This window comes from Mustela erminea, chromosome 6 (genome assembly GCF_009829155.1).
Source record: "Mustela erminea isolate mMusErm1 chromosome 6, mMusErm1.Pri, whole genome shotgun sequence".
NCBI classification, from domain to species: Eukaryota; Metazoa; Chordata; class Mammalia; order Carnivora; family Mustelidae; genus Mustela; species Mustela erminea.
In genome coordinates, this window is record NC_045619.1 from 138389119 (window position 1) to 138409403 (window position 20285).

A 20285-nucleotide genomic window follows, 5' to 3' on the forward strand; every position below is an offset into this window, starting at 1 on the left:
ACCCTCCATGATCAGTCTACTCTCCCTTCTCCCACTCTCTCACTGTAACCCACCGGCTTGCAGCAGAATGAGTTCGATGAACAAATAAATTTCAAGCACATACACCCCAGCCTTCTAGCCTACAGGACGTTTGCACTTGTTGACCCTCTGCCTGACATGTTCCTCCCCCAGAAGCTCTTGCACTTGACCCCTTCTCAACACCAGATCTTAGTTCAAGTAACACCTCCTCAGAGAGTCCTCCGTTCTTTCTGTACCAAACACAGCCCTTTTCCCCAAATATCTATCACATCACTCTCTCTCATTGTGTCATCCTGAAATCCCCTTATCTGCATATGCATTTATTGCCCCGATTTTGCAGTAGAATGCCAATACTATCAGAACAAGAATGTTGTCGTATTCACTGTAATATCCCACAGCCTAGATTAGATGCCCAGCAGATAAATATTGGCTATTGCATATTCGTGGAGAATTCCCTAGAGTGTAAATTTTACTTGAAAATGAGTAATTTAATATTTTATTTCCATATTAAAATAAACATGGGTGTATTAAGGAGGAGGCTGTACAAAATGTTAAGAGAAAACATGAGACTGCAAGGAAAGTCCCTATTTGCTGAGGCTGCTTTGAGCTAAGCTCCCTGACTCTCTGAGACTCAAGTTCATGATCCTCTGCTAATAAGGGTTCTCTCCTGAAGAAAATTCTGACAGGCATATAGCTTGGCATTATTGTCCACAGCAATGCTCTGGCTCTTAGTTTCCGATCTCTGAACCATTTCCCAATACACTGTCAACAACCACCCACCACACACACCCAAGTCTTCAGCTGCCTAATTATTTTAAACATGGATATGGATTTTTTTTAAGGATTTTATTTATTTATTTTGGAAAAAAAGGAGAGAGAGAGAAGTCCAATGCAGGGCTCAATTCCATGACCCTGAGATCATGACTTAAGCCAAAACCAATTCAGATGCCCAACCTACTGAGCCACCCAGGCGCCCCTAGATATGGAATTTTTAAGCTAAATAATTACATGCATTGCTTCTCCCTTGACCAATAATTTATCTCAACCTTTCAAGTCAGTCTAGATTAGCCAGAATTGGATTCTACTTTGAGAAGGATGCCAGGCTTACTTGCTAGTAGAAATTCTTGTCCTTATTATAGATTTACCCAGCCTGTGAGGTATGGAAATGACTATTGGACATAGAAGTCCCAGAAAAATATTTGCCCCTAACAACAATCACTGAGTGTAGGACTTGAAAGCAGTCATCTTCTCCCCTAAAAATGACTTTATTTTGTTAAACAAATATGTATGTGGTGTTTATCATGAGCCCTCTGAGTCCCAAGCATACTGCAAAGACACTAGCTCATTTAGTCCTTATGACATGCTTTTTTTTTTAATCCCTGTTTTTTTAAATGGGGAAACTGAGGCATGGGGGATTTCACAACTTGCCCAAAGTCATCCAGCCTGGAAGTGACAGAGCCAGAATTCAAACCCAAATATTATACTCCCAGAACAGTACTGGCCAGTGGATATAATACTGGTCACATACATAACATAAAATTTGTTTGAGTCAAATTTTTTTGAAAAAGGAGAAAAGAAGCAGGTGAGATTATTTTTCGTAGTATATTTTCTTTAAAAATAACATGTTTTACTTAACCCAGTTATGCCAAGTTTTAACATTTCAACACGTAATCAACATAAAGTTATTAATGAGCCATTTTGCATTCTTTTTGTTGTTCCACATCCAAAGGTGGGGTGCATTTTACACTCACAGCACAGCTCAATTCAGACCAGCCACATTTCAAGGGCTCAGTGGCCACAGGCAGACCCCCTCTACCACTTAGGTCAGCACCACTGAACATCTATATTCCTCTTCCTATGATAGTTCTCGGGAAAATGTAGAGCTTTTATCCGGGTTGTGTTACGATGTTAACTTTATGCCAGAAACTTGGTAGAAAACTTTAAGCATCATCTGCAGTGTCCCAGTGAGTGCTCAGGATCCCCCACCCCCATCCTTTCTTCTTCTTTATCAGCCCCATTCGATTAGATCAATGTGTACCTTGCACAGCTTTGAGATGCGGACCCACACCAGTAGGAAAATGGAAAGGACTTTTCTACCCAAACTGGGAGCCGGGAGCCTGGGCTCCAGGTGCAGTGCTGAAGGACTAACCAGCTGCATCACCTTTCTGGCCACTCACTTCTCATCTCAGCATCTCCAAGTTCTCTTTGCATCAGGATGGGACTGGTAGTGGTGAAGAAGCAGTAAGAGGATGTACATCACAGCAGAAGAGGCCTGGGATCGAGTCTTGACTTTGTCGCTATAGCTGGCAGCCTTGGGCAGATCTCCAGCTCCTCCAATGTCAGTCTTCTGGGGGTTTTGAGGCTTGAACGAGCAGAGGCATGTCCATAAATTAGCTCAGAGCCATGGTGCACATAGAATACACAAACACTGTCCTTGATCATGTTATTCAGTGATCGTCTAGATTATTTTTTTCTGTACCTATAAGCTAAAAGGAATTGAGGCAATTAGCTAAAACTTTAAAAACAAAATAAGCTTGTCTGAAATATTTTCTAAAAATGGGAAAATGGAAAATTGAAACTGGGAGGTAGATTGCTTTGACCTCGTGGTCTCTTTCCTTTTATAGGTATAGTACCAGCCTCTTGAAGGAAAGCATGATATCCAGAAAGTTTGAGCAAGACTATTAGACTAAAATCTCAAATCAAATAGAATAAACGCTCATATTTTCAAGTATATAAGATACAAAGTCACACATGTGTCCTATTTGTTTCCTTCAAAAACCTTCCAGCCTCTCGTGTAATACAGAAGAGAATTTGCATCTTAGGCAAATAAACTTTGTATTTCATTCTGGGTCCTTTTTAAAAATTAAATATTTAAAATTTCATTCTGGGTCCATGATTTTTAAAAATTATTATATGACCTTCCTTGGTAGATCTTAGGAAAAAACCGGGTTGTAATATTCAAACTCTTTTTTTTTTTTTAAGATTTTATTTATTTGACAGAGAGAGACATCACAAGTAGGCAGAGAGGCAGGCAGAGAGAGAGGAGGAAGCAGGCTCCCTGCTGAGCAGAGAGCCCGATGCGGGACTCGATCCCAGGACCCTGGGATCATGACCTGAGCTGAAGGCAGAGGCTTTAACCCACTGAGCCACCCAGGCGCCCAATACTCAAACTCTTTATGTGAAATATTGTATCTATTTGGTTTATCTCTTCCCACAATCCCTGTATCTCTATGGGACTGACATTCTCCAGACTGACAACCAGTCCAACAATCCTATCACATGGGACCAGTTGATTCAATCACTAAAACAACTAACTTAACTAAGACTTGGCCGCATCCTAGCTATTAGTCTGAATTAACTTCCAAGGTTCACTGAAGTAAAACTAGAGTAAAACTCACCTTCACCCACTTACATGTATGTTACTACAGAAAAACAAAAATGACATGAGATTTTATCTCCTTTTCACTTTTTTCCGTATTAGGATTTCAGAGCAGGAGATCACCTAGGAGCAAAAGGGGACTCCTCAAGATTTTCCTGGGGAATCATAGCTCTACCTTTAACCAAGTATCCTCTTGCTGGCAGGAACTTTGAAGGCAAACCCATTGGCTATCCCGCAGCTTTGTATTAAAGACTTGGGTTGAATGATACACCATAGAAAATGCATATTTTCTGTGCTCATGACCTAGCTGGGCTCATGCTTATGGAAACATGAGCAAGAAATGCTTGAACTGTCTTCTTAGTGAATGTTGTTCATGCAAAACACTGCAAAGGAAAGCAATCATCTTGAGGCTGGGGCAGGCTGGGAGACACAGAGACACAGATGTGAAGGGCCATCTGGAATGGGGAGCCATTAAGACACCCTAAAACAACCTTAAATAACATGCAAATACCATAAAAAGACATTGTTTCCATTAAAAAATCATGCACTCCATGCCCGTATTTAATAACTGTCATTGGCTCCTTTATACCGTTTGCCTCTGGAGACCTTCTCACCATTTTGAAATCTCAGTTAGTGACCACAGAAATATTAGTCCAAGCACTGACTAGCAGTGGGGTAGGAGCTAAAGGAGCATGTTCATCTGTTGCACAGCCCCAGGGGGAGCAAGGAAAGCGCACATTTCTGCCCATTAACCAGACGAGGAAAAGAGTAAGATGGATTTGAATGAGTTCTTTCCGAGATGCTGGTGATACAAACCAGACACACTTAGAAGCCTGTGAAGAGGGGACTAAAGGAGAAGCACTTCAATCAAAAAAGAGAGGAAGCAATTCAGATAATGCTGATTCCAAATGCAAAGCAAGACTTTTTTTTTTTCTTCTCGGGGAAAAAGTCTACTGGATCCTCTTAAAATCACTCTTCTCCTCAACAACATCTGTGGATACTGATTCAAGGTGCAAATGAAACCTTGCTTTCAAGGGTCCCATGAAGATGAGTCATGCAACCCAGTGGCACAACACTTGGGAATAGGTTTGTGAATGCCGAGCTATATACAAACATATGCACCGTAGAGCAGTCAACAAAATACAACATGAGAAGCATTTCTGAACACTTTTCTACAAACAATAAAATCCAATGCTAAATTCATTTTTTTTAAGATTTTTATTTATTTATTTGACGGACAGAGATCACAAGTAGGCAGAGAGGCAGGCAGAGAGAGAGGGAAGCAGGATCCCCGCTGAGCAGGAGCACAACTTGGGGTTCGATCCCAGGACCCTGAGATCATGACCTGAGCCGAAGGCAGATGTTTAACCCACTGAGCCACCCAGGCATCCCCCAACGCTAAATTCTTAATTCACTAATTTTGCTAACTTTTATCCATCACCATTATACTCCTTGCTATATGGGAGGCTTGAGCGATGAAAGACAATCTTTGCCCTCAAAGAGCTTGAGGTCTAGGGCACCTGGGTGGCTCAACTGGTTAAGCGTCTGCCTTTGGCTCAGGTCATGATCTCAGGGTCCTGGGATCGAGCCCCATGTCACATCGGGCTCTGTGCTCTCAGGGGAGTCTGCTTCTCCCTCTCCCTGTGCCCCTCCCCCACGTGTGCTCGTGCTCTCTCACTCTCTCTCTCAAGTAAACAAAATCTTTAAAAAAAAAAAAAAAAAGAGATGACGGTCTCGGTGGGGCAAAGACGCAATGACTGAGTTTGACAAATGCTTGGACACAGGTGAGCACAGGGAGCTGCTGGGGCAGATGCAAAGGGTCTTTCTTCAGCCAGGTCTGGGTGGAGGCGGCAGTTTTAGGGCAAGTTTTCTGGAGGAGATGACATCCAAATCAGGCAGAGACATCGGCAAAGCCACATGATCACATGGGAGAGCCGGAGGGGCTGAAAAACAGGCCATAGGAGGAGTGATGACAGTCATTGTTGAGGACAGTGACCCAGGCCAAAGAACCGCCCCCCGGGGCGCCGTGGCTTCTTGTGAACCCGGACGCTGTCAGGAAGACAGTGGGGAAGGACAGCGAGAGCATGACAGGGGACAGATGCCGTTATACTGGGGCTGCAGAAAACTCCCGCTGGTAGCAGCGTGGGGGTAACCGTCAGGTGGACCCATGAGAGACTAAGAGACCTGTTAGGACGCCATTGGAAAAATCCAGGGTGACAAAATGAGGAGGGTTTGAACTAACGCCATCAGCATATTTCTGCAGGAAATATGCATATCAACAGGATTTTATGACCAATTAGAGGTGAACGAGGAGGAATTGTGGACAACTGCCAGGCTCTAGTTCGGGTAGCAGGGTGGCTCCCAGTGCCCTTCGCCAAAATAAGGAGACACGCACGGTTCCCTCGTTTCTCCCACGGCTCTTGCTGACTTCTGGATGACCCCATTTCTCCCAGCCTCAGCGAGCCATAGGGCAATTCTGCCTCAGTAGCTCACTCCAGCCCACTCCTCTCTGGCAATGTGGATCCATTTCTTTCTCCAGAAGGTGGGAACCAGGAAGATGTTGGAAGTGGAAGAGGCAAGTCAACCAACCCACCAGACTGTCTTCCAGGTGGATCAAGCCAACCTTCAAAACTAAAGCAACACAAGACACTGACAGAAGGAAGGTTTTACTATGGAGATATCTGCCCTCATTCTGAGGATGCGAATGTTTATAGAGGTTGGATTCCAAATTCACTAATGTCTTTGCAGAGATGAAGCCAAAGTGGTGTCTTTCCACTAGATATAGAGGCAGGGAGTATATAATTAAAAGAAGACAGGCCATGAAATAAATGTATTCGATGAAAAGTTATATACACCTTAAAAAATATAGCATATCTCACCCGGAGAATGGTTTGGCTAGTTGAGGGTACAAACTCTTCCAAGGTTTCCACTCATTAGTTTGTTTTCTACTAAGGAATGGTGGCCCTTTTTGTAATCACTTTTTTGAAATGTCTAGATGCACTCCTACGTTCTACCCCCGTTTGGGAATTGTGCCTTTGAAGTAATGACCGCAGCCCCCACAAAGAACTCTTTCCTGACACCACCACTTCCTTCTCAGTGGGAAGGAAGGTACTAGCACCTTGCTGGAAGATACAAGCACCTCACTGGCAGTGGCATTTGGAAGGATTTAATGAGTGTTTGTAGAGCACTCCCAGGCCTGAAGATGAAAGACGTCCCATGAGCACAGCCTTTAATTGATGTTTGTTATTTTGAATGTTTCACTAAAGAACTTTTCTCCATATAAGTGAACTCTCATCCAGAAACTTTGAAAAGGACATAAAATTGAAGTGTGGTCTTCTACTAACACGGTTGTTTTTTCCAGCAATTTCAAACACGACAATTTCCCACTCAGCCATGATTATCCTGCTAAGTTGAATATTGACTTGAGGTGTTATGATTTAGGCTGTAGGATCACAACAGCCAAATCAACCATTTCTTTGAAAGTAAAGTCAACACACAGATAAATAAGTAAATAAGTCCAAGCTCTGGATGGGCTAAATCATTTGCTTTTCAATCTATTTGGAAGCAGTGCTGAAACACTCATTTTATTTCTCTTGTTTCTGTGTCTCTTAGGAACGAATAGGCAAGCAAGTGTTTGGATGTTGAGCTGGACATGTGGCTTAGCTTCATTTTCCAAGAAGTTGCTTTCATAATCCAAAGGTTCAAGGGGGAATCAAGGTGTCCCATTTAAGTCCTAATATAGGCACTATTTCACTTTGCAACTCAGCCAGAAGTTATCAACCAGTACCCAACTCATTGCCCCATTTGGTCAAGTGTATACACATCCCAGGTTAGGAAGAGACTTCAGAGCTGTGGCCCATCTGGAGACTAAGGTGCCCCAAGTCTAATGGAGGAGAACTGACTCCTTCTCTAATGATTTGTTTTTCCCGGATCTGAGCAAAGTACTAATCTTCCTTCTCCATTCTTCCTTTTCTCCATAACGACTCATATTATTGACGATCAAAGAAGGAGATTAAGACCCCAACCCACCATATCTTCAGTTGAGCTAGAGTTTCGGGTTCCTAAATTGGCAGATAAGAATTAAACGGTGGGGGAGCCTGGCTGGCTCAGCCAGTGGACCATGTGACTCTTGATTTGGGGGTTGTAGGTTCAAGTGCCACAGTGAGTGTAGAGATCACTTAAAAATAAAATTTTCAAAAATATATTAAAAGTAAAATAAAGGACAGCAATAATCATAGAATAACTAGTACATCTTTTCAGATTTCCTTGATGGTGCCGGTAACTAAAGGAGCAGGAAAGAGTGCAACTCGGCTCCCATTACGTAGGTCTTTCCAAACCTAAGCCAAACCCAACCAAGCCTTAGGCCGCTCTCCCAGAGGTGACCATTTCTAAAGAGACCTTACTTCAGGAAATGTCACTGGGGCTTTCGTGACACTCTATGTCATGCCTCTATCTGTCTCAAAAGAAAACACCTGAGGTTTAGTTTTGACTCATGGTAGACACATCTCCAAGTTAAAACAAAGGGCCTGGTCACCTTGTTTCCCCTCTGGTGACCTGGTCTTTTATGAAGCCCATGATGCTTCACTTGCTGAGGAAGGCTCCAGAAGAACCTGGAACATGGAACATGGGGGCAAGGATTGGCCTGTTGTGCTAAAAACCATCGGAGGCGCTTTCACACACCCGGCTTCCACCTCCACTCACACTCTCCCTGCCAGAAAGCAGCACAGCCTTCGTGCCTTGCCTCTGCTAAGTTTATGCCCTTCAACCTTCCTCTGGGTTCCTTTCAACATGAGTTTGCCTTTAAGAGTGACTTGGTATAAAGGATCAGGGCACCACATACCTTCCTCTGGCCATTGCATTCCCCCTAAAGATGGCCCCAAACCTGGAGTCAGAATTCAGCTCAAGACAGAAGGTTCTCCTGACCTGGAAGCACAGTGCAGAGCATGAGAAACTGGACGCAGCACTTAACGTGTCCTGGTTCGGGACAGCCATGGCACAGAAGAGGCCGCGCGAGGCTGCTTGAGAAACCCAGAAATCGAGCTCCATCCTACAATTGGATTTTTTTTTTTAATAAAATTAAATGAACAGCAGAGCAATCATCATCTGTCACAAAGGATGCCCATGACAGTAAAAGCTTTGTTATCAGACTAGTCGGGGGAGTAGCTGCTGGTCACCTAAAAATGCTGGTCTGCATGGCTTTATTCCTGTTGCCGGGGGAGCTTTCCCTCTTATCTCTTCTCTTGCTCCCCCTCTTATAAATGGATTCGGTTTGTATGCAGGTCACCATTTAGAGTCCATGGAGATGGAGAATTAATGTTGTTTTGCCAAAAGCCACAGGAAGTGTAGCTGCCACTCCCTGGCCTTCCCATCCTGCACGGAGTCCCTGTGCTGGTCACATTTTAGCAGGTCACCAGGGTGAAATGAACATGCTGGTTTGGGTTTTGTGTGTTGACGATTTCTAATGCTTTGGGGTTGAGGGTACTACTAAAAATAGTATTGATTTTTTTATCAAATAATCTTTTTTTTTTTTTCAAATAATCTTTTTTTTAAGATTTTTTTTTTTTTTTTGACAAAAGAGAGTGTGTGCACAAGCAGGGGAGTGGCAGAGGGAGAGGGAGAAGCAGGCTCCCCACTGAGCAGAGAGCCTGATGGGGGGCTTGATCCTACAACCCTGGGATCATGACCTGAGCCAAAGGCAGAGGCTTTAACCCACTGAGCCACCCAGGTGTCCCTTATCAAATAATCTTAAAGTCATAAGGAACTGTCCAAGGAAGAAAAATGGAAAAAGCGAGCCCCAGGAAGCAGTGTGGATCAACAGTCCTCTGGGCGTCCACAAGGCTCTCCTGTCATTAATGCTTCTTACCCATACGGATTTCAGTGAGTCACTTGACTGCTTTGGCTCTCAGTTTTCTCGTCTGTGAAATGAGCACATTAGACTAGGGACCCCTGAAGCTCTTTCCAATCCAGGATTCTCAACATACATTCAAGAGATAAATCCTCCAGAATAAGTGTGGTCCTGACAGTCCACACCATCTGAAGACCTTACAGAATTTACCAGAGTCAAAGCCCCTGAAAAAGCAAGCTGGTTTAAGTCAATCTAGTGCCAGTTCTTTGAAAAAGAGTCTCCTCTTTGACCAAATAAGAAGGCCAGAGTCAAAACTTGGCCTTGGGGCTCAGGTGGTGATCTCAGGACCCTGGGATCAAGTCCCATGTCAGGCTCCTTGCTCAGTGAGGTGCCTGCTTTTCCGCTGCCTGCTACTCCCCCAGCTTGTGCTCTCTCTCTCTCTGTATCAAATAAACAAATAAAACCTTAAAAACAAACAAACAAAAACCTTGGCCTTGACATCTATGTGTGAAACCAGAATGTCACTTGCTGGACCCAGAAACAAAAGGAGGTGGACTCGTGGACAGGCCAGCCCTTCGTGACATTCCCAGAAGACACCAACTCAGAGCCCCTGCTCACCCTACTAAGGGCTTCCCGCAAATTTAGAAGAGGATACGGATGCCACCAACTCCGCCACACAGGGTCACAGCGCCAGAGTGTAGGGGGAGACATTGACTCTAAACCCGGCAGTCTTGGTTCTGAGGCCCGGTGTTCCACTGACAGTGTGATTTTGAGTAAGTTCCTTCATCTCACTACACCCGAGCTTCCTTGTGTAGCTCATGATAAGGCCCTTTCAGAATGATGGAAAGATTAAGCGACATAACACCTAGGACACGATGCCCAGAGCCCGGTACATACCAGAAACCCCACAAACTGTAGCTTTCAGCGAAGGGATTGCGGATATCAGGAGCCGCTTCGACAAATGCCTAAAATATGCTTAAAAATAAGCTTGCATTGGCCTGGGAGGTGGACCCCAATTACCTACCTAAGCTTTTCTTAGGAGGAATTTTTATTGCTCAGGGAAGACTTGGGAGCAGAAGGGGGCCACATTCTGTTTGCCAAGGGTCGACACGGACTCTGGCGGGAGGGAAGGAAAGACCAGGACCGAAAAGAACTTCAGGAATGAAGGGAGTTAACTCACGGAGCGACAAGGTCTTCTCCACGTGCTAATAACAACAGCGAGGCAGGAAGAACCATATGCACGGAAGGCCCGGAAGAAAACAAGGATCACTATCTAGACCAGATGAGGCAGACAAGCCAGAGGACCCAAGGCTCATACTTGCCTTCAAAGTCATTTGTTTGTCATCCCGCACAAAAGGAAGCAGAATGGAAAAAACAAAAAAAAAAAAACAAAAACAAAAACCAAAAAACAAACAAACAAAAAAAAAAACAAGAAACACACCAGAGAGAGGCCCGGGGACCATTGGTACCATATTGGCTGATGCTTAAGCTGCCACCACCCAACACCCAAACCAGAAACATGGTGTCCTATCAGGGTCTTTTTGTTGATAGCGTCAACCTTCATGAACAGCCTATTCTATCTCGGGTCAAGCAATAGCCCAAAGAAAGGAGCAAAATGCAGAAAGGAAGGTCACCGTCAGCGGGCCTCATGTTGAGTCTTCAGGAGCCCCAGACAGGGTCCCACTGAAGACTCACCCTTTAATGAATTCAAGGGCTTCCCCTTTGGGAACTCGAAGGAAAGAAAAGCCTGAAGAGCAAATGTTCTCTATACTTTGAAGCTGTCTTGTCTGTATGACTGTCTATCATTAAAGATAATGGATTAGAGGATCATATCATTAAGTTAGGAAGAGAGGTCATTATCTGTTACACCATGTCACCTTAAAAAGAATGCCTGGAACACGGAGCAATGACTAAAAGTAATTAGACTGGGGACTCAGTGCAGCAAACTTGCGGCCCCTGACCCCAGGATGTGTCACAGAGCATCAGAAAGACCCAGGGCCTGTTCCCAGTAGGAGGCAAGCAAAATGGATTTTTCTATTTTTTTCTTTTCTTTTTTTTTTTTTTTTTTTTTACGATTTTATTTGTTTATTTTAGAGAGAGAGAGAGAGAAAGACAGCATGCGTGGGAGGGGCAGAGGGAGAAAGAATCTGAAGCTGACTCCACGCTGAGTGGGAAGCCCGATGCAGGGCTGGATCCCAGGACCCCAAGATCATGACCTGAGCCAAAACCAAGAGCTAGATGCTTCACCGACTGCACCACCCAGGCACCCCCCAACATGGATTTTTCTATCATCAAAACCAAAGAATAGGAGTCAGGCCCTCCCAACGAGGTAGAAAATCTGCCATGAACCTGGAAAAGATGCTCGTTTCTTGGGGCCCTGGTGGCTTCGTCCAAACAATGATGAGGCTGGGCCAAAGTGGCTTTATCTATTCCAAAGTTAGTGGTGGCCAAGGCCATGGGCTGTGGGGTCCTAGACCTGGACCTGGATCAAGTGCTGTCTCCATCCCCTAACAGTTGCATAACCTTGGCGATCTTTTATAAAACGAGATGACAAAAATATCTACCTCCTAGGAATCAGGGAAGGGTGGGGGAGTAAATATGTTAACACCCTGAACACTGAGTACGAGGACCAAGGTGAGAGAAAGGAGAGAGGTCCCTGTCCTCAGTGGGTTTCCAATCTCTAAGTGGAACTGAACAAGCACGTTGGGTAGAAATAAATTTCCACTGAAGGAAGAAGATATGTTTGTGCACGTCCGTGACTTGGGTCAACACATTTCGTGGTGAGAGCAGACGCTTAACCAACAACAGCTGTAACACCCTCGGAAAACCCGCTGTTAATAGCTCCACGGAAACATGTACCCGAGCATCCCTCAAATAAGTAGGTCAGAGTTTGTACAGACATGACCGCATCAGCACTGAGCATTTAAGAAAGGCAAAGTCTGCGGGGACGGGGGCCAGACGGCGCCAGCTTGAAGACAGCAAGAAAGACAAATAGGAAAGACAAGGGGAAAGGACTCTGAGCACGATGAATAGAATCGAGGGCAAGAAAGTGGCATTGGGAGATAAGGGAATGGAAGAACCCTCGCCCCACTGAGGTTGAAGTATACGCCTAAGGAGGGTAGATCAGGCTTCGTTTCTAGAACCAGCTCTGGAGGACGGAGGCCTATGTCAGGGAACATTCGGCGGGGCAGGGATGGACGAGTAACACTGCCCCTAAGAAGCACTCTTCCCGTGTGGGGGGGCACCCTCCTGGCACAGGGCACAGCTGTCGATGAATGTTCTTGGGGCAAATGACAAGGTTCCAAAGAATCCGCTCTCAAGGGACAAAGGCATGGGCAGAAGGCTATGGAAGGGGTTCTGGAACTGGATGGTGCTGAAGGTTGCACAACGTTCAACATGTCTTCAATACCACTGAAGAACGGTCAAGATGATAATTTTCTGTTCTGTATAGTTTACCACAATTTAAAAAATGGGGGAGGGGGCCCCTCTCCCCTGGACTGGAGAGAAAGGCAGCACAGTGGGGCGGACAGAACTTCGGGAAGCCAGCGCTCTTCTCCCAGACCTGCGGCAGCCACGGGCCACGGGACAGGCATGCCACAAAAGCTGCCATGGGGACAGGAGGTGTGGCCGTGGAAGGGGGGAAACATCTCCTCACACTCAAAACTTCCGACCTGATGGCAAAAAAACAAACTGGGAGGCAAGATACCCAAATCTCGACAATAATTCTAGCAGAGGGGTAAAAATTATGGGTGATTTTATTTTTTTTTTTTTTTTTTTTTTTTTCCCTCTGTATTTTTTAAATTTCTCAAAGAAACCCATACTACTCTGGTGATAAGAAACAAAGTTAGGTAAAAAAAATTTTTTCCTACCAATACAGAATTTGAGTCTTCTCCAGATTCCCAGTCAGCCCCCCACCCCCCATCAGTGCCAAAAAGTTCGGGATAGGAACTGCCCAGCAGGTGACAGAGAAGCCAGAGGGAAACATCTCGGTGATATCTCCTCATATGCCCCCTCCACCCTCCCCAGCCCTCCAGTCCCTGACTTCTGAGAGCTTCCCAGAGTTTGCAACATTTGCAAAACCACCCTAGGGCTTTGTTGTTTTGTTTTGTTTAACACCCTCAGGAATTTTCTGCCTCTGAAAAATTCTTCTTCTGTCTTTTTACCCCCTTTTTTCTTTCTTTCTTTCTTTCTTTCTTTCTTTCTTTTTTTTTTTTTTTTTTTTTTTTTTTTGGTCGGTGTTTGTGCCTGTAACATCAAACCAGACTGTAAATTCCTTGAGGGCAGAAACTCTGTCTTGTCCCTCTTTCAAGCACCCTTGGTATGTAGCACAAAGGAAGGAATTGCATAAACATTCCCCAAACGATAGAGGTTGACTCGCATCTACGTGGTCTCTCCCTGTCCATCCGCAGTCCATTCCTGGCCATGTGCCTGGCCCCAGCATCTCCCTCGTGTCCCCTGCCCTGGCCAGGAGGCAGCTGCATTCCTTATTGTTCCAGAAATACACGGAGGCCTTCTGCTGATCTCCGTCTGACCAGCGGCCATCCTTCGTCACTCACCTGGGGCCCCAGTACTCAGAGAACAGCCTCTTCCAATGTCAAGGGATGACTCCTAACCCGTGGTTAGTCTCCCCAGGGCTGGCTGCCCGATTGTGTGATCCATTTAATAATAATACTTAACGCTTAAACCGCGGCTTCTACGAGTCTCTTCAAAGCCTTTTACGATCATTAGCTAATTAAGGCATAGCCCTGCCCTGGTGACTACAGTTATAATTCCCACTTTACAGATGGGGAAACTGAGGCAGGTTTTAAGGGAGCTACCGTGGGCCAGAGTCCTCATCTGAGCCAGGATTTGAAGTTGTAGATACCTAAATTCTGTGTGAGGCTGACATACCCCCGACCCTGCTCATTCTAAATAAAGAGGGCTCCTGGGGAAGTGAGTGGACAGGCCTCTCCATCAGACTTGTGTCCACTCATACCTCATGGAGGCATGAGTCTGACTCTGTCTGACTCGTTCTTTCAATACTCTTGTAACTCTGAGCAAGCACCTGGGTGGCTCAGTGGGTTAAGCCTCTGCCTTCGGCTCAGGTCATGATCTCAGGGTCCTGGGATGGAGCCCCACATCGGGCTCTTTGCTCAGCGGGGAGCCTGCTTCTTCCTCTCTCTCTCTCTCTGCCTGCCTCTCTGCCTACTTGCGATCTCTGTCTGTCAAATAAATAAATAAAATCTTATAAAAAAAAAAAAATACTCTTTAACTCTCCAGGCTCCAGTTCAGCTTCCTGCTGGGATAACCAACAAGGACAGACAAAGGACCCGCCATGGGTTTCATGTTCTTCAGAACCCTTTGCTACCATGCATGGCATTCCTAGTCCATGTAAATTGCATATGGCGGCTGAGGGCTGAACACTCTTACCCACTTCTGGCTTTCCCGCCAGCTTCCTCCTAGAATGAGATTTCTCAGAGAGAGAAATTTCTCTCATTTCTCTTTCGAAATGAGACACGAGGACACTAGAAGCTGTAGGAATCCTCAGTGGGTGACAGAAATAAAAACAACTGGTCACGGTCAAGTGAAAGAAGGTAGCATATGATTAGAGGGGATTAGAACTTCCGGTCTCAGATGTTAAGGTGCTCAGTCAGAAATCGTGACGGATTTGTTTGGCAGCAAGCTAAATGACTCTAGCTCTCCCAACGAGAACCCAAGACTCTTAACTACTGAACACAGATTCCAACTACTAGCGCAGAATAGAACCATGCATCTCATCCCACATGACATGTTTGCGGCTTACTCGGGAGCCCTTTATTGAGAATGGGGGTAGGGGGTATATCGGCTCTGACACAGAACTAAGTACTGCAACTTCGGATCCTGGCTCAGACGCTGACTCTGGCCTACGGCAGCTCCCTTAAAACCTGCCTCAGTTTCCCCATCTATAAAGTGGGAATTGTAACTGTAGTCAATCAGGGCAGGGCTGGAACCGAATATTTGAGATTCTTATTAGAATGGGTTCCCTATCTCCAGGCCCTCGGGCCTATGGATATAGAATGAATACCAAAGCCAAGGACAGCCAGAGTGCAAGAAAGATGTGGGGGGAGGTCCTGAAAGACACCTTCTGGAAGGTATGGCTGCCCAGGGTCTGGAAGGACCACAGGGATGGGTCAGTGGGAGGGTGTGGTGAGGGCATTCCATGCTTAGCATGCATGAAGTCACAGAGATAAGAAAGAGGAAAGAGTCGGGGGCCTGACCCAAGGAAAAGGACAGGAGTTGAAAAGCACTTACCGACTTTTAAGTGATAGAATTTTCCGTTGTTCTGAATCACAGTGCTCATACATGGCTCTTTGGAGGAAGGGGAACTCTAGGATAACAGCAGGCAGTCCCAAACTAAACCCTGTGAAGTACAGATCTCTTGCGTTCCAGAACAGAGAACGTTCATTTTGTGCAGCAAGAAACTCTTAAAAGTGAACACAGACCTTCCAAATACTTCCATTTAGAACTCCGTGAGAAGTCAAACCAAGTTCATCCCCTGTTCATAAGCAGCATGGCTGAAAACTCCAAACAGAAAAAAAAATCCCAGGACGAAATTACAGTCTTCCTATGAGGGAATGGGATAACTTGGTTCCCAAAGCAAGTGCCAGGAAAAAAATAAAATCATAAATATTCAACTCACGAATATTCTCCTAAGGCATAAATGAGAGGCGTTCATGCAGAATCAGGAGTTGGGGGGGGGTGCTTGTTTGTTTTGTTTTTATGGAATTAACTATTGGAATTAAAGTAATTAAGTGCTATTAGCTTAACAGTCTTGAGCTAGGTAGACTCACAAGGTGGATTTCAGAGCCCACTTTTTTTTTTTTTTTTTTTTTTTTTTGGCCTTAAACTCGGTTTCATTTCTTGCAGAGGTAAAAGGAGCTAAGGAATTAATCCCAGGTGACTTGAAAAAGAGGAAGATACGGCCCTTTCCCAGCAAAAGGACTCTGGCCACACGTGTACGTTTCTGATCCCTGCACTTGGCCTTTCTTATCCTAAAACCCCCGAGGAAAGATAAAAGGAGGTGAGACCAGGAGTTCAAGGTGATGGGACAGAGGAGAAATATAGAAGAAACTGTGGGATTCTCCCACTATAGCTGAGCACAGCAGGAATGGTCAGCTAGCTGTGTAAAAGTCAATGTGTTCTCTACCCTAGCTAGGGTCAGCAGGTAACACACAGAACACCCAGTTAAACTCAGAATTTCACATAAGCAACAAATCACCATTTAGTGTATGTCCCAAATATCTCCAGGGACATACTTCTACTCTTGGAGTACTCATTTTAATTTCCCTGAAATTCACATTAAAGGGGGCATTCCATATTTTTGTTTGTTGGATCTGGCAACGCTAACAACAGGAAGAAGTTGGCCATGTATAAAAGCGAAAGATCAGGAAAGGGGAATGGATGTAAGCACATTGTTTCGAGCTACTCCCAAGAAACAGCAAAAAGAGTTTAAGTGGTTTCCTCCGGGAAACAGAAGTTGAGAGCAGGGAACATTCAGGTCAGGGATTGCTGTTTTTCTTAGGCCTTAGCAGTAGTGTTTGGATTTTCATCCGTGCCCTTGTATAACCTTAACAAAAATTAAAATTTTGTTTAGAAAAGGAAGGGATTGCTGACGATTTTATTTTAAATCCCTTTTTCCATCTTCTAAAAAAAATGGATACATGGAGTCACCAAGTTTCGAGGACATATGAGAAAAAAGGCAAAAAAATTAAAATAAAAAGGGAGACGCAGAATGTCTCTGGTCCCGTGGTCCTCCCCACAGTCATTGGCTAGAGAACCCTGCTCCTGGCCCCCTGGGTAGCTCTCAGGGCTGGCGGACAAAGGAGGTGGGAGACCGGTGGGTTTTGTTGTGATGGGAGTAAGGACTAAGGCTTGAGCTACTAAGTCTTGAGCGCTTACTAAATGCCAGCCCCTGCAGTAAGAACCAAACTACATGATCACCTTCCATCCTTCTGGCAACTCAGAGACATTGTTCTGCTCACGTTCTGACGAGGCATTGAAGCTGACTGATCTCTCCTTGCCAGGGATCACCGGGCTGGCACGTTGGGCAGCTGGGATTGGAATGCAGACCCGTCCAATCCCCAAACCCTGCACCCCACCTGTCCAATCTCCAAAACCCTACTACATCCTTTTGGAGGTGTGATGCTGGCGGCAAGACTCTGGCCACAGCCCCGCCTGGGACTCCAGGAGCCCAAGCTCCTCATGATCGCCTAAATCACAGGTGCCACAGAGAAGGACCCAGCACTCTAACTCCTCCAGTTCCAGCACTGGCCCCTGTCATCATGGGACTGGAGCCGGTTGGGCTTCGGACAGCCCAGAATCCCCGTGCTGTATCTTAGAGGTTTCAGAGAGCCCGCCCAGGAAGAGAGTGCCTACTCTGTACCCTTTCTGCAAGGCTCAGCCCCAGACTGGGCTTCTTTCTGCCCTGCATGCCTCGGGCCATAGATACAGGGGTCCAAGTGTCCTCCGAGAGCTGTCATGGGACTCTTTAAGGCCGGTTTGGAAAACATCAGAAAGCACGACACGCCATGCACCTGCTGTTTTTCCACTGGAGAGTGAGGTGCTGGGGGACAGGGCAGAACCGTGGCCAGCAAGTGAGGAAGGGCTGCCCTCCCAAATCACCCATCACACACCTCCATGCAGTTCAAAGTCAGGAGAGAAGACTTGGCCTTGTTTTGTGCCTGGGTGTTTGCAAGCTGATGCTTCTGGAACAAACAAGCCTGGGACCGACAAAGCTACAGTGACCACACGGGTATCTGAAAGCTGCCATTCCAACAAACGCCTTCTGTCCCAGCTTTGATTCCTTTCAGGTCACCCCTGGGCATGATGAACCTATGCTGTTGTCTCATGAGACTGGGGTTTTAGGGAATTGATCAAAGTTCTGCTTCCTTCCTCTGCCTGGTACAAATCCGGGGTTGGAGCAAGAACACATTTCACGACCCAGCGATATGGCCGGCACTGCTCATCGTTATGATTATTATTTGCAGAAAGCCAAGCTGCGCATTCAGCAGGGTTGTAAATGCCCAGAACGTGGGGAATGCCCCCTGGTCATTTTCAGGTAAGTCAGCTCGGCTCCCCTCTGCTACCATCAGATAATGGCTCAGATGATAAGTTTCGGCTACCTGGGCTGGAGCCTCTTCCAGTATCTGATCCCAGTAAGAGATCTCTTTGATGTCTGTGATTCTCCTTGGGATAAGGGGCTTGACTACCTGCTCCTGGCCTGACTCAGTGGCGACTTCCCTCCAGCTCTTGGGAATGACTCCCCTGCCCGAGGCTTCCATACCCGGTACCTGCTTCCCAGGGACTGCAGAGAAGCTCACCTGCCATTTTTTAAAAACAAACATCAAGAAAAAACTTTCTCTTTTTATGGGCTAAGGGCATGAGTCTCTGCCAGCCCATCGGAGTCCATTGTTAGAAGAAATCAAAGTGAAGCAGTTAAGATTCTGACTTAAGCAGAGCCCTGTGGGCTCTCACTCATATCTATTACTGAATGGGGTTTCTTGGTGGGGGTCAGGTGGGCATTGGGTGGCCTAGGGGGCAAACTCAGTGCTGTGTTTCACACTGGATCAAAAATATCTGGAAGACCGCCAGCTCGGGGGCCTCCATGACCCTCTTTGGACGGTGAGTGGGAGCTAGCTAGGCCTCCTGGGGAGGACGGTGATTGCTGGTGGGGCTGAGCCCCAACTTGGGAAGCTCTGCTTCCCCAGGCCTGTCATGCTGCCAATCGAGTCACTGAAAATCCCCAAACTGTCAGCATGAGCTGGAGCTCTAAGAAACTAGACCTTAGGGGAGTTAACCTGTTGCCTCTCGGACTGGTATTTGAGACTGGTCCACTGCACCATCATTGTCGTGGGGTGGGAAGGGCTTTATTCCAAGGTCTTAGCTTCTGGCCTGGAGAAACATTCCCTTCTTCATCGAATTCACATGCGCTCCACGTACACACATGCACACCCCCAGGAAGAACTGAGAGCTTGCACATGAAAACAAGATCAGATCACAGGGTCTGATGACCCGAGATGCCGTACATTGCAGAGATGGGACATCAGGAACCCGCACAGAAACCATCCTGTGGAGCTGGGCTGTCCTCCCCGCAACAGAACTGGGGAACCTCCAAACTCTGACGGGTCTGAACCCAGCACCAAAGATGGTCCCTGCCAAGGCTGATCTTCTGTCCCCAGTCCCTCCTTCCAGAATGGAATCATTCCAGAACTTCTAAGCTAGGGGACAACTCCCATGGCCTACAAAATTCTGGACAAGGCTCTGCAAGGAAATCCCACCATCCTGAGATCGGCTTCCTACTTCTCCAAACCTCCCCCAACAACCCCCCCAACCAAACATCTCCCTGCTCTCAGGTCTCTCCCTCCAGGCACGCAGCCCGAGAGAGAGCAGACCCCCTCCTTCTCCCCCAGGGAGGGAGGGAGCCAGGCTGAAGTCCCAGCAGGTGTCTCTGCCTCGCCTTTTCTCCCGGGGCAAGAGGCACATGCAGGTGCCTCCCGCCACTCCCTCTTTCCTCCTAGTGGGCGTGGGCGGCTAGGGAGGTGTCCCAGCCACTCCCTCCGGCCCCCCAGGGCTGGTGGTTCAGGGAGGTACTCGGCTACCAACTCCTTTCTCAGAGCAGCAGGCTGGAGCCCAGGAGCCAAACCACCCCCTCCCCCACTTCTTTCCCACCAACCCTACCTCCTCCCAGCAGCTTTAAGGACTCATGGATTCTGCTTTTTACTTGATCTGAGACTCTTACTCAAACCTGCCGTCATTCCCTGGTGCTGTCCCAGGCCCGAGCGGCTGCCCGGGGCAACTCCGCAGAAATGTGAAAAGTAGGCCTGGCCTGCGGGAGTTCAGAGTCGGGTTGGAGCCCGCGGTTTGGCCACCGAGATTCGCACACCCATCCTACTTCAAGCTCTGGTTGGATAAAATCTCTCTGTCCCTACTCCTGTATCTCATCTGACCCCTGGCGCAAGGAGACTCTGGGAGCGCAGACCTCGTCTCCCCCATATCTGATTCCTACCATGGAAAGGAGGGGGAAAG